Raw genomic sequence first — 8,648 nt, 5'->3', positions numbered from 1 at the left:
TTAATGGTTGCTGCAATTCGAATGGGATATGCAAGATCAAAAAGGGTTCCAGCTTTTTGTTTTAATGGAAGATATTGGTGGAATTTGTGACTGGACAGAAGCTTGACAATAAACTTGTTCTTATTTTTGTTTGACTATGGCAAGGGTCAACAACCCAAAAGGTTGAAAGAGCCATATTAGACCAAAAATAAACAAAACAAAAAATCTGGAGTCGCAACAAAGTAAAAGCCTTATATAAGTATTCGAATAAATGCAACACATGATGTAAATGTCTATATTAGCTATATTATCCTACTATCTAAATGACTTTAAAAGTCTTAAGTGTCTATAATAGCTATATTGGCCTACTATCAAAGGCTGACGCCAATCTTCGTTGACAGAATTTTTTTTATTTTAATTTTTATTCTACTCATTTCTACAACATTGTAAACCATTACTGAAATGGAGGCTTCTCACAGGATGAGATAACTTCTGGAAATTACTGGCTCAGAATGACCAAATGTATAGATGTGTGTCCACGTTTAAGGAAACTGCAGGCTGTCTTCTTCTAATGGATGTATTACAATCTTTGCAAGCTGGGTAATGTTTGCTGTGGTCTGGAACAACATGGCAGACAAACTATCAGAAATGCAGCCAATGTTACATACAGATAATTTGTCATGAGACATGCAAATGTAAATTAAATACACAGAAGACATAAGTAAAGGAATTTAAACAAGCTCAAATATACCTACAAACGAGGATTAATGATGCAGTATGTACATACAGCTAGCCTAAATAGCATGCTAGTCCTGATTAGCTTGCAGTCATGGATTGACCAAATATGTCTGATAAGCACTCCAGTAAAACATCAACAAAGCTCATCTTTGTGCATTCACGCACAGCATAAAACGTTTGGTGGACAAAATGAAACAAGGAGTGGTATAAAACACGTCTTTCTGTGACAGCATCGGAGAAAGTTGTACATGTAAACAAACTACGATGAGTTCAAGGATTGCTAAAATTAGTTGGACAAAACTGCTTGCCAAATACTCTCATCAGTGAAATATGTTTAAACAGTGGGATTTCTTACAATTAGGAAAGTTTGTGTCATGTTTGTTCTCCTACAGAAAATATATGAAAACAAAAAAATAGATTTTTTTCTTCATATTTTTCTATTTTCACATATCTCTGAAATACCACAAAGCAAATGCAAAGGGCACATGCTGCAAATTCAAAATGGAAAAGCAAAAGTGCACAGGCTACCATAGGGGAGCCAGGCCTATACTACGCTAACATTAGCTATGTATATTACTTGCTCTTTAGTAGATTGTAAAATATGGGGAAGAAGGGTATATTTCGCAACACATACTGGTACTATTCAAATGAAACACATACATATATTTGTGTTACATGTTCTGTTTTGACATTTGATTTGAATAGATCAATAATCGTAGTTAATAATTGTTGTGTTGCACAATTTTTTCTGGCTTAGCATTATTTAATTGTATCACAAGCGTGTCCCATTCTGACTTAACTGAATTTGTATATGGTGAATGGGTATTTATATTATCAAGATGCAATAAAGTCACAATATATGATGTGAAAAACATAAAAATGAACTTTTTCAACTGAATACAATACACATATTGAACTACTGAAAATGTGTATTTATTGGCCCAACTCATACAACTTTGTTTTTTATTCAAGCTTTATGTGGCAAAAATGGTTAAAGTAACAAGACTAAAAGTGACATGATTGTGTTTTAAGCATTTAGAATTGGCGAATATACTGTAATAACCTTAGCCAAATGGCCTATAAAAGTAACATGATTGTGTTTTAAGCATAGAATTAGCAAATATACTGTTAATAACCTTAGCCAAATGGCCTATATGCCAACAGCATGTTGGCACTAACACATTACAACGATTCAACAAAAATATATTTTAAAAAATGATAATAACATGAAAGGGACAAGTGGTAGAGAGTGGATGGATCAAAACAATAATTTAGGTAACAGGACTGTGTTGAGATTTCCATAGTTGAAATATCAACGAAAGTCCGAGAGGGACAAGCGGTAAAAAATGGATGGATAGATTCTTGGGGGTAACTATTTGATTCAGTATTGATTACTTTATTTGTTCATAAAATAGATAATTCTCTCATATATGTCTATATTACTTAAAAGAAAACTGGTTTTGTTTATAAAAAATATATATATACCAAACATTAAGTAATGTCAAATACAAATAAGGCAACAAGAGAACTATTTAACATTTCTCTTTTCTAAAGAAGTGGTTCTCAAACTTTTTTCAGTGATGTACCCCCTGTGAACATTGTTTTAATTCAAGTACCCCCTAATCAAAGCAAAGCATTTTTGGTTGAAAAAAATAAAGAATTAAAATACAGCAGTATGTCATCAGTTTCTGATTTATTAAATTGTAGAACAGTGCAAAATATTGCTCATTTGTAGTGGTCTTTCTTGAGCTATTTGGAAAAAAAGATAAAAATAACTAAAAACTTGTTGAAAAATAAACAAGTGATTCAATTATAAATAAAGATTTCTACACATAGAAGTAATCATTAACTTAAAGTGCCCTCTTTGGGGATTGTAATAAAGATCCATCTGGATTCATCAACTTAATTGTAAACATTTCTTCACAAAAAAAGAAATCTTTAACATCAATATTTATGGAACATGTCCATAAAAAATCTAGCTGTCAACACTGAATATTGCATTGTTACATTTCTTTTCACAGTTTATGGACTTACATTCATATTTTGTAGAAGTATTATTCAATAAATATATTTATAAGGAATGTTTTAATTGTTGCTATTTTTAGAATATTAAAAAAAAATCTCACGTACCCCTTGGCATACCTTCAAGTACCCCCAGGGGTACGCGTACCCCCATTTGAGAACCACTGTTCTAAAGTATATCTGTACAGCAGATATGGGCATCTACATCAAAGTTTACTTATAGCCCTTACTCCCAAATGTCTCAAAGGGCTGCACAAGCCACAACAACATCCGATCCGACATCAGGGCAAGAAAAAACTCATCCCAATGGGAACCACAAGAAACTTTGGAAGGGAACACAGATGTGGGGACCCCCGCTGGGTGACTGGTGTAATAGATGCTGAGTGGATACAGTTAATAATGTGAAAGTCCAGTCCATAGTGGGGCCATCAGGGAATCCTCCTGCATGTAGATACGTCGGGGCATCGACTGATGCATAAGGAGTGGTCACCTTTGGTCCCGACTTCATGTGAAAGACTAGCCCATTGGGAGGCCAGCTTGGGATCATCTTGAATGGAGACAAATCAGTAGAGCAGAGACGTCACTCACTGATGCACAGAAGAGTGGTCCATCCTGGGTCCCCACTTGGAACAGCTAGTGCTTCCTCCATGGAGGTTGAACTGTGGTCACCTGATAACCTCTATAAGCAGGAGAGAGGGGCAGAGCAGAAAAGAGACATGCAGATCAACTGATCTAAAAAGAGGTCTCTTTAAATCAGGGGCCACATGGAGAAAAATCTACTCCCAAGTGGGCCGGACTGGTAAAATCACAGCACAATAACTTAAAAATAAAGAAAACTTCAGATTGTTTTTTTTTACTAGAACAAGCACATTTTGAAACTATACAAATTATAATGTTGTTGGTTTTTTACACTTACATGTTGCAGTAAAAGGGCTTCAAGGTGGCAGAGGGGTTAGTGCGTCTGCCTCACAATACGAAGGTCCTGCAGTCCTGGGTTCAAATCCAGGCTCGGGATCTTTCTGTGTGGAGTTTGCATGTTCTCCCCGTGAATGCGTGGGTTCCCTCCAGGTACTCCGGCTTCCTCCCACTTCCAAAGACATGCACCTGGGGATAGGTTGATTGGCAACACTAAATTGGCCCTAGTGTGTGAATGTGAGTGTGAATGTTGTCTGTCTATCTGTGTTGGCCCTGCGATGAGGTGGCGACTTGTCCAGGGTGTACCCCGCCTTCCGCCCGATTGTAGCTGAGATAGGCGCCAGCGCCTCCCGCGACCCCGAAAGGGAATAAGCGGTAGAAAATGGATGGATGTTGCGGTAAATAGTATTTTTTCTTCATTTGTAGTTATTTCTGAATAAATTATGTGACAATGTTCATCAGTCAACTCATTGGTGTTCATTTTCAATCCGTCAAAATAAAAAAAATTATATCACAATCAAATTACAATATTTTATTTATGTAGTTTGATCATTTTTGTCGACTGATACTTTACTTACATCATGTGGTTTATTTTGTACAAATGTAGCATCATCTACAAAGATACAAATAATTGCTATTGCGACATCCAGTGGACACATTTAGAACAGCTGTTTCTTTCATTTAAAAATTTCAGGTTAATTTTTGTACTTTGCAAACTCATCCCGCGGGCCGCATAAAACGTGTTTGCGGGCCTGATCCGCCCCTCGGACCGTACGTTTGACACCCCTGATTTAGAGACTGGTGTATACAAATGAGTTTTAAAAGATGGGACTTAAAAGTTTCTACTGAGGAAACATGCCCGGTAGGGCATTAGAGTACCGGAGCCCGAATAGAAAACGCTCTAAAGCCCGCAGACTATCAAAAATATGATTTGCCTGAGTGTGCTGGACAGGACCGATTAAAAAGTGTACTTTTTTCATTTATCGATTAAAGAATCGTTACAAATGCAAATCACGAGGGACAAGGAGTATAAAAATTGAGGAAATTCGAAAATTTGAGTGTGTTGTCTATCTGTGTTGGCCCTACGATGAGGGGGTGAGTTGTCCAGGGTGTACACTGCCTTCTGCCCGAATGCAGCACCCCCCGCGACACTGAAAGGGACAAGCGGTAGAAAAGGGATGGATGGATGGGTGGATGGATGGATGGGCTTCACGGTGGCAGAGGGGTTAGTGCGTCTGCCTCACAATACGAAGGTCCTGCAGTCCTGGGTTCAAATCAAGGCTCGGGATCTTTCTGTGTGGAGTTTGCATGTTCTCCCCGTGACTGCGTGGGTTCCCTCCGGGTACTCCGGCTTCCTCCCACTTCCAAAGACATGCACCTGGGGATAGGTTGATTGGCAACACTAAATTGGCCCTACTGTGTGAATGTGAGTGTCAATGTTGTCTATCTGTGTTGGCCCTGCGATGAGGTGGCGACTTGTCCAGGGTGTAACCCGCCTTCCACCCGATTGTAGCTGAGATAGGGCCAGCGCCCCCCGCGACCCAAAAAGGAATAAGCGGTAGAAATGGATGGATGGATTTTATTTTTTTTTACACCCCGAGTACTTAGAGCAGGGGTCGGGAACATTTTTGGCTGACAGAGCCATGAAAGCCAAATATTTTAAAATGTATTCCTGTGAGAGCCATATCATATTTTTTAACACTGAATACAACTAAATGCGTGCATTTTTTAAGTAAGACCAACATTTTTACAGTATATTAAGTCTCCAATTGTTTTTATCAACATTGTTATTTCTTGAACAGGTGCGGTAGAAACGGATGGATGGATTAAAATGCATGAGGATGTTTTATATTTTGAACGTTATTAACATCGTGATTACCAGCGGAATTATTCATTACTTATCGTGTTAAGCAATCTCAGCTAAGATTTATCTAAGAGCCAGATGCAGTCATCAAAAGAGTCACATCTGGCTCTAGAGCAGGGGTAGGGAACCTATGGCTCTAGAGCCAGATGTGGCTCTTTTGAGGACTGCATCTGGCTCTCGGATAAATCTGAGCTGACATTGCTTAACACCATAAGTAATGAATAATTCCACTTGTAATCACAGTGTTAAAAATAACGTTCAAAATACAAAACATTCTCATGCTTTTTTATGTTCAAGAAGTTGCATTAATTGTAAGAAGTAATTTATTTATTATTGGTTAGTGTGGGGCTTGCCCTCCCGGGGCTTCTTCAGACCACCAAGAGCCTATTTTAGGGTTACAATATTGTCTTATTTTATTTTTCTCTCAGTTGCTTTCCAGTAATTGTCTTTTTCTCTTTCATCCTCACTCGAGATCTGGCTCCAGCCCCAACCCTGTCTCTCCTCCTGGCTGCTGCTTATAACAGAGCGACAGGTGATTAGATAACAAGGCCCAAGTGGGCCAGCTACGCACCTGTCGCTGATTTCGAGGCCGGTCCTGGCAACATCCTGCTTTGCTGCAGGCCCGCAGGCCACGCCCCCTCCACAGTTAGCTTCAATGTTATTACAAAGAATAAGAGACCTATTATACTCTGGAAATGTTGGTCTTACTTAAAAATGCACGCGTTTAGTTGTGTTCAGTGTTAAAAAAAATATTATATGGCTCTTAGGGAAATACATTTTAAAATATTTGGCAGGCTCGGGATCTTTCTGTGTGGAGTTTGCATGTTCTCCCCGTGAATGCGTGGGTTCCCTCCGGGTACTCCGGCTTCCTCCCACTTCCAAAGACATGCACCTGGGGATAGGTTGATCGGCAACACTAAATTGGCCCTCGTGTGTGAATGTGAGTGTGAATGTTGTCTGTCTATCTGTGTTGGCCCTGCGATGAGGTGGCGACTTGTCCAGGGTGTACACCGCCTTCCGCCCGATTGTAGCTTAGATAGGCGCCAGCGCCCCCCGCGACCCCGAAAGGGAATAAGCGGTAGAAAATGGATGGATGGATGGCTTCTTGGCTCTCTCAGCCAAAAAGGTTCCCGACCCCTGCTCTAGAGCCATAGGTTCCCTACCCCTGACTTAAAGCTTGTAAAGGATACGTTTCCACAGGTGACCACTAGATGTCCCTCGTCTTTATAAATTGGAAGTTGCATTGACAGCATCGGTTGAATCCAACTATTTCCTAATTTTTAATATTTCTTCTTATTGTGTGTGAGTTCTTGCAGATACATTCTGGCAGTCGACAATGAGTGAAACGTATTCCTTTCCCTAAATATATTTTTATTAACTTTTGTGATACCGGTACGTCATCCTTTCAAAGTTGTCCACTGCTGAATCCCTTAAAATAAACTTGTGTACTATTTTAGCCGTCGCGCTTGAACGCATCACGAATACAAGGGTGGGATTCTTTGGCTGTGACGTCACAGGCGTCATGTCAGGGGGAAATCATGGCGTAGCAATGTGGACCCACGGCTGCACTGGTGGACACGGAGAAGTTCACAAACGAGACACGCTCGGCTTCGAGGACTCACTTAAACGCGAGGAGTAACGGAAACGCGTACGTGTTTTGTCGAGGGTTTCGGTAAGTGACTTTGTCCTCTTTGTAACGAGTTAGGTTCTCCGTTAAACTTTAGTGTTTAAAAAAAAAAATCTGCGCATTTCATGTTAGGAGAGTCCGTTGGCTTTGTGGCTCGTTTTCCACGTCGTATAACCACTGGAATGTCTCTTTGTCACTCTTTACTGCGTTATAACTCCCCGCCTGGCTGAGATTTGACACTAGCTTGAATTGGCTAGCAACTTTTATAACGGTAAATAATTTAGCGGTACTCGTAAAATGTTAGCATGGAGGAGATTCCGTGTACTGTACAAACTGTCCAATTGTAATTGAAAGCAACATATTGTCGCAATGTGACGGTATAATTGCGTCTTCTGTCTTCGTTTAAAGGCGTTTTAAAGGCTGCCACCACAGTTGTTGACCAGAAATTAAACTTCACAAGGGGACATCTTGTACAACAGTACAATCAACTATTAAACGCTGTAATCACCATCAGAAATATAACAGGGGTCCCCAAACTACGGATACGGCCCAACAGTGTCCAAAATCCGGCCCGCAGGAAGTCTCAAGTTTTTTTTTTTTAAATGTGTCCTTTCTCATATTTTTCTACCGCTTGTTACTCTCGGGGTCTCCTAGTCGGTCAACGAATCATATTGTCTAAAATTGCATTTTCCCATCGGTAATGTGACATCATCGCGCTCGCGCTGCAGTGTCGGGCAAATGTGCAGTCAAGTGCGCACTTTTTTAGTGTGTGAGGAATATATATATATATATAGTGTGTGTATGTGAGTGTGAATGTTGTCTGTCTATCTGTGTTGGCCCTGCGATGAGGTGGCGACTTGTCCAGGGTGTACCCCGCCTTCCGCCCGATTGTAGCTGAGATAAGTGCCAGCGCCCCCCGCGACCCCAAAAGGGAATAAGCGGTAGAAAATGGATGGATGGATGGATGGATATATATATACACTCACAAAGCCCGCCCCCAGCCTATATATATATATATATATATGTGTGTGTGTATGTATGTATGTCTTAATTGGATTTTCCAGAGAATAGTGCTCGATACCGTGGTAGAGAGCAATATGTATATGTGGGGAAAAATCACAAGACTACTTCATCTCTACAGAACTGCTTCAATAGGGGTTCCCTCAATCGTAGTCTTGTGATTTTTTTCCCCCACATATATATATATATATATATATACAGTGAGAGTAAAAAGTATTTGATCCCTTGCTGATTTTGTTGGTTTGCCCACTAATAAAGACATGATAATTCTATACTTTTAATGGTAGATGTATTTAAACATGGTGAGATAGAATATCAAAAAGAAAATCCAGAAAATAACTTTAAGGAATATATTTTAATTGATTTGTATTTCATTGAGGGAAAAAAGTATTTGATCCCCTAGTGTGCATTAGGATTTCTGGCTTTCACAGAGCAGTTAGACACTCCCAACCAACTTGGGAATTGAAGACTGAATTGAAGACA

The 8,648-nt window shown here is 39.7% G+C and overlaps 1 protein-coding gene across 7 annotated transcripts in view; it reads left to right on the top strand.

Moving 5' to 3' along the window:
* The first annotated feature begins 7,007 nt into the window (after window positions 1-7,007).
* Window positions 7,008-8,648, top strand: part of ppfibp1b (PPFIA binding protein 1b) — a 58,403-nt gene continuing 56,762 nt past the window's right edge. For 4 of the 7 annotated variants that reach the window (XM_061917490.1, XM_061917488.1, XM_061917489.1 and 1 more), the window contains exon 1: window positions 7,008-7,190. The gene's annotated coding sequence lies outside the window, so the exon portion shown is untranslated. The remainder of the gene's footprint in view (window positions 7,191-8,648) is intronic. The other 3 variants (XM_061917493.1, XM_061917492.1, XM_061917491.1) reach the window with 1 other exon arrangement.

The sequence above is a fragment of the Nerophis ophidion genome, linkage group LG12, assembly GCF_033978795.1.
Source record: "Nerophis ophidion isolate RoL-2023_Sa linkage group LG12, RoL_Noph_v1.0, whole genome shotgun sequence".
Taxonomy (NCBI): Eukaryota; Metazoa; Chordata; class Actinopteri; order Syngnathiformes; family Syngnathidae; genus Nerophis; species Nerophis ophidion.
The sequence above is the reverse complement of the archived record's forward strand: the minus strand, read 5'-3'. Positions and strand labels throughout refer to the sequence as shown.